This window comes from Pollachius pollachius (genome assembly GCF_949987615.1).
Source record: "Pollachius pollachius genome assembly, chromosome: 14".
Lineage (NCBI taxonomy): Eukaryota > Metazoa > Chordata > Actinopteri > Gadiformes > Gadidae > Pollachius > Pollachius pollachius.
Genome location: NC_136947.1, coordinates 7,483,529 through 7,489,832, shown reverse-complemented (window position 1 = coordinate 7,489,832; position 6,304 = coordinate 7,483,529). Strand labels below are relative to the sequence as shown.

The 6,304-nt window shown below is 40.4% G+C and overlaps 1 long non-coding RNA gene across 1 annotated transcript; it reads right to left on the bottom strand.

Annotated features, from left to right (window-relative positions):
• Nucleotides 1-3,037: 3,037 nt before the first annotated feature.
• Nucleotides 3,038-5,709, bottom strand: LOC307085484. The gene is made up of 3 exons (XR_013812374.1): nt 5,089-5,709; nt 4,374-4,469; nt 3,038-3,243 (listed from the first exon to the last, which is right to left on the bottom strand). It is a non-coding gene; the product is annotated as an uncharacterized lncRNA (long non-coding RNA).
• Nucleotides 5,710-6,304: the final 595 nt, after the last annotated feature.

Here is a 6,304-nt window from a genome sequence, read left to right as displayed (position 1 = left end):
AGGAATACTGATGTACCTTATTCATGGATTTAGTCTTTGGAAAATAAACGCTGTAGGAAAAGTTGTATGACAATTAAAATTGTAGGGTTAGGGTTAATTCATATGGACAATTAATTCCCAGTCCTTAGCAGCAACGAGCGTATCTCAATTTAACATCACATATCACTAAAAGTAAAAAATGCAGAATTTACAGAAGGAACAGAAGGAAGCCAGAAACCAATGTTACAGATTTTCCGGTTTATACTTTCGGTAACAAGTAACAGTTCACAATATCATACTGTAAATAATGGAATAAGTGTGTACAATAATGTTTTCTATATCATAGCATTGTATTGTTATAGAGCAATGTGCAGGTTGGATCCCCAAGTAAATCCATCTGAGGGAAAAGTATAGCGAATAGTTCAAATAATTATTTTTGAATTTCTTTTGACTTTTGAATTACTGCTAGACTCGTTTATGTGTAAAGTTGATGTTAAGTTAATGTGCAGATCAAAAATGCACTTGGATGTGATGTTACAGAATGTAAGACAAACACAAATGTTGAGAGTACCGAACCAAATTAAAACAATTTCTAATTAAATAATACATTTTTATATTTGCTAGGGCAGTCTCAGGGAGACGGCTCAACAACAGAAATTCTAAAAGGCAAATTTTTTTATAAACTTGATTATCTCAAATCAAAGACACATTCATCGTCAAATAATATTTTCTTCATTGGCTTCAACAATACAATCTTGGCTCCCATCAAATATTTATACTCCATATAAAATTGCAATATTCTTGTCAATCCAGTTATCTTAGAGTAAAGACAATTACCAACTTGCTTATACCCAATCAGTTCTGGGAAATCTTGTTTTGTCAAGTTTTTCCTGTAGACATTAAAAAAAATGTAATACTTCAGAATCATGAGTCTCAGACAACTGGATTTTTTCTTGGCCTTCCTCTACGTCGTCCTACTTTTCCTGAAGTTTGAGGCCTCGTCTGTGTCGCTTTAGCCTCCTCTGTGGGGTCATTGTCCATGTCACTCTCAAAAACATCCTCTGCATATTCAAAGGACTTTGGTCTCTGGCTGGCGTTCGACTTGCCCTTCTTCAGTACCTTGGCTTCCTCCTCCTCATCTCTAAATTCAGAGGCTTGATCCCTGTCACTGCAATCACTTTCAATGTGTTTGGATGTGGCTCTCCTCAAATGACCCTCCTCTGACGTATCAGCTGCTGTTCTTGGGTCCAGGGCCTCCCCTCGCAGAGCCAAAATCAAGTCTTTCTCCCTCGTAGCAGAGTCTCTTTTGGGCCTTCCTTTGGGTCTACCCATGGACCTATAATACGTCTTCTTAAAATGCTTTGGTTCTTCTTTCAGCTTAGGGTCTCCTTCGATAACATCTCCACCTGTATCCTTAGTATCTCCGATGACCAGCTCCTCATTCACCTCCTCTATACCGGTTCCTGGTGGTTCCATTTTCTCCAGTGTGTCCCCCATAGGCTCCGAGTCAGAAGCTCCTTTGTGGTACCGCGTAACGTGACTCTTCAGGCTCACGTTGTGATTGAAGCTCTTGTCACAATGCTTGCACTGGTAGGGCTTCTCCCCGGTGTGCAGGCGCAGGTGGGATGTGAGGTGGCCCGGCTGGTTGAAGGAACGAAAACAGAACTCGCAAACAAATGGCTTCACACCAGTGTGCACCACCATATGTCTCTTTATACAGTGGGGAGTCGGGAAGATCAAAGGACATAGGGGGCATGAAACATTCTGGTCCCGGTGTTCTTTCAAATGGAAATTGCGGTCGCGGAGCTTTGCAAATGTCATCGCACAATCGGGGCATTTGTAGGGCCTTGAACTGGGGACGTGGGCTCTCTGATGGGCTAATTTATCAAGCCTTGTATTAAAGGGCGCCATGCAGAACTTGCAGAGGTGCTCGTAGCCTGCCTCGTGGACTCTGCTATGACTTTTTAGGGCCCCCACATCCTTGCACCTCTTGCCACAAATATTGCAGGGGAACTTCTTGATTTTGTACTCGCATGTGTGAGTCTTGGCCACATTAAAGTGCACACCACATTCTGGACAAAGTTCACGAACCTTTCTGTGCACTTTAGAATCTGAGTTCAGTTCCTTTTCCCCAGAGACATTTTTCTCCAGCGGATTAGTTTCAGACATCTCTGTACACCATTCTGGATCTGAGCCATCACTCTCCTCCTCCTCCTCCTCCTCTACTTCTTCTTCTTCCTCTGCCTCTTCCTGCTCATCTGCATTTGAACAACTGCTATCTTCATCAGTAGCGAAGTTAATCTCTGATACATCAAAGGTTATTTCGGTGCATCCCTCTTCGTCAGTCTGCAAGATATAGATTAAGGATGTAAGCAATTCTCACACACAATGAACACACACGGGGAAGGGTGTATTCAATTTGTAGATTTCACCACATGGACCTGCCACTAGCAAAATGAAAACACAGTATCTTGCAGATACACAAAATTGCAGAGACCAATGGCTGTACGGCAATTTTTTTATTGTATGAAACCATCACAAAGATTAGAATAACAATCAAAGAGGAAGCAATGGAGTCAAAGAGTTATTAGAGCTATGATAATGTGTGTACATGTAATCAAGACGAGGCTGGCACAGTCAGCCAGACCAGATATAGTGATAGGGTTTGGACAGAACCATTTTCTCACGGTAGAGTACAACCAAGGTGCAGTATAAAAAAGTAAAATACATATATGATTGACGGTAAAAAAAACGTTTTTTTTTGTTTTTAACCCATGAAACAAATATTATAGCAAGTCACTTTTGACAGTTCCTGAGGCAGTGAACAGACAAACATCAAATTGCAAGATACTATATTATTCAAATAATAATAATCAACTGCAGACCGTGGCTCTTTACTTTGTTATGGTGCATTTTGCGAAGGTTGTGTGCTGCTTGATACTGTCCTACTGTATTCTGTCCCATACCTATTGGTCATTTCTGTTTTAATTGACTGATCACTGCTCTATTTGGAATTTCAAAAGAAAGGTGACCCTTAAAACAATGTGTCAGCTGCCTATTTGAGAACTCTGATTAAAGGCTGATTAGAATTCTAGAATCACATTATTTGAATAGTCAATAGTCATTAGCTTGCTAATACACCTGGTGCTTACCATGTTGGTGGTCGTCAGGGTCAGGTCTTCAGCCTGGGTCTCCTGGTCACAAAGAAGGTCACGTCGTTTCACCATATAGAGTGAACCATCAGAGAGCTTCCCCAACTTAGAGCTGCAAACACAAGCAGTTTCGAGAAAACAGAACACTGTATGAGGTATAGAGGTAACAACATAACCGTCTAGAGGGAGTTAATGGAGAAAGCATCTCCGAATCAGTTGATTATGGGTGCAATGTGGTCGTTTGGCCAGCAGATGGTGGTACGTGGTGGACCTACTAGTAGCAAACAAAGTGCAGATTTTCCTTAGTCCTGTGGAATAAGAATATCTTTGGACGGCTAGCAAAGAAGAAGAACGTACCGACTCTCAAGTACAAAACCAGACCATTCTGATTATACATTAAACGAAACGGTGCTACAACAAATTAGATTCACAGACAAACAAATTTTAAATATAAAACATACTATTGACCTCAGCAAATTGCCATTGCTGCAAATGCAAAATTAACATACGTAGGATTCTCTGTAACGTGCTCCATTCTCTGATGATAGCCTACATTGAATGAAGGTCATTCGTCTGTAGATCAGGCTAATAGTTTGGTTATTTCTATGAGTTTTTTTCTATTTGTGCTTTTAAAATTATGTTCTTGTGAAAACGCTACAAGGACCTATCATTATTAACACTAACACAGTAACCTATGAGGAGGCATCACATATTAATATTGGGATTAAAAATAGGTAAATGAATACAAATGTTAATTAATTTGGGGACCACGACTAGGCTGGTCTGGTAATGCTGTCAATCAGATCAGATAGATATGATAAAAGCTGATATGAGACCAATGACAATAGATCAACCCAAGAAAGAAATAGGATTGAAGTTACATTTGGACTTAATTTGTTTTTTGTTTTGTTGTATGCACGCCTCCAGTTGTTGTTTTTCAATTAATACTTGTTTGCCAATCGTTACATAATGGTATTTTACTAACTTTGTGAGTTACATTGGTTTCCAGTGATCGTAAAGTGTGATAGTCTGCACGAGATAATCGAAACCTGCTGTATCTCAGATTTGAGAATAGCAAAACAGAGCGAGATTTTGTCTCGTCAGGACGGCTCAACCGAGGAACTTACCTTCTCTTTGGCTCAACGATGTCTGATTCACAGATAAATCCTGTAGTAAAATGTAGTAATGATGAAGTAACAAACATGTCCTGCAAAGAACAGCCGGCTGGTCAATTATGCTCACCCGTCTGAAAGAGACTCTTCACCGATGGGAGAAACCGGGGGACCTCGTTTTCCCGGTCCACGTTTGTAAGATGTCAACGTCTGTTTTTGCTCGTAGCTGCAAAACAAGCAGTTACTTTTAGAAAAAGGTTTCTGCAGGAAGGGTACAGACAGGTTGCATGCAAGGCTTTTTAAGACAACTTTGATTGCAATTTGCTAGTTTGCCGTTCCTGAAGCCACACTGCTTTGTCATCTGTTCCATGCCATCTTACTTGGACAGGGACAAATATATCTACTCAAATGTTTTGCATTTATATAGGCCAGTCTGTTACAGTTCTGTTCTACTGCTTTGTGAGCATGAGTGATGAACCAGGGTGTCGATTGCAGCAGGGGCATAAGTGGGCCCACCACATCCAAGAGGGAACCACAGTACCACAGATATCATTCTGATGTCACTATGTTATCTTGGCGGCCCTTCGCAAAAGCCCCACATATTGTCCTTCACATGTTTTCTTGGCCATTCTCTGTTTATCTTTCGTTGCTATTGCTTTTTACATTTTTGTATTTTTGTTTGTTGAAAATATAAACAATACAACGTGCCTTGATGTTGGTGCCTGATTCTACACACCGTTCCAAGCATAAACACTTGCAGCATTGTACACAGGTTGCAACACAAAAACGGTCTCGCTTATTGAAACATTTATTTAATATTTATTATTTTAAAAAGATAAATGTACCTGTCGAGAAGAAATAGAGCCATTTGGGAATCACTCTTCATCCCCTTCAACTCCATAAGCTCTCGCCACGGCTGAAAAGCGATACCAATGTTGACCCTCGTTTTATTCCTGGCTCTATCAGATTCCCTTTTCTTCCCAATGTGTTTTTCGCTTTTTGCCTTTCTTTTCTTCGGTTGCTTTGCTGTGTAAGCTGTAGTTTGTAAAGGTGCAATTGGAATTTTATTTGCACGTTCCTCTGCCATTGGGATGTTCTGCATTCAAGCAGTTGTGGTGGAGCTATGGCAATTCTGTGGTAATGCCGCGCTTGTGACTGACAGGGTAAACAGAGTCCCCACACCAAGAAGGGATTCTCTTCCCTGAAGCCTAACGTCAGAATTGAGCCGGGAGCCGTCAACATCTAAATGGTGTCATACAGAGCCAGACGCAATTAAACATAACTGATATTCAAACAGAGCATTTTTCTCACTAATAGATAACGGATGGCTCGGACATTTCTAACGGATTACACTAAACTTGAATCTTATCTACACCATCTTTAAAATAGCGACATATCACAACCGTAGAGAGAACGGTGACAGTGCTTTGCCCGGCCGTGTTGCATATTTTGTTTTTGTTGCGTCTTCTTTTTATGCCTCTTATAACTCTTCTTCTTTATTTCATAACAATATAAAAAGTGCATATACTGCCATCTACTGGGCCGGATTGTGAATTTAAATTCTCCATAACCCTGTGCAGTTGAGAAACCGAAACCATGCACCGTCCCTGTTAATACAAATGGATAATTATGATTTTTGTTTTTGACGGATGTGACATATTGAATATGTTATGTTGACCTTATGTGGACTATTTTGTGAGCCTCCACTAACTGGGTAGCCATCATGATTTTCCAAATAAAGTCCACAAGATGGAGCCATTTGGCTTTGGAGTGGTATTTGCAAGTGGCATCCTTGAAAGCATCGCGATATACTCTATAGCAAAGCATATGACTATATAATATACTATATATACTATATATAAATATTAAAATATATTGTATGAAACATGAAATAAAATTAAAGGTTAGGGAAAGAAAGTGGAGGAATAAAGTGACCCATTATTCGATAGGCCGATGGGGTTTGACGCTCAGCGACGGTGCAGCGTTTTATCGGCGCGGGATTTAGCGCCGTCTAGCGGTGAGATCGTGTACTACCCCCGAATAGCGTTTCTATGTGTAGCC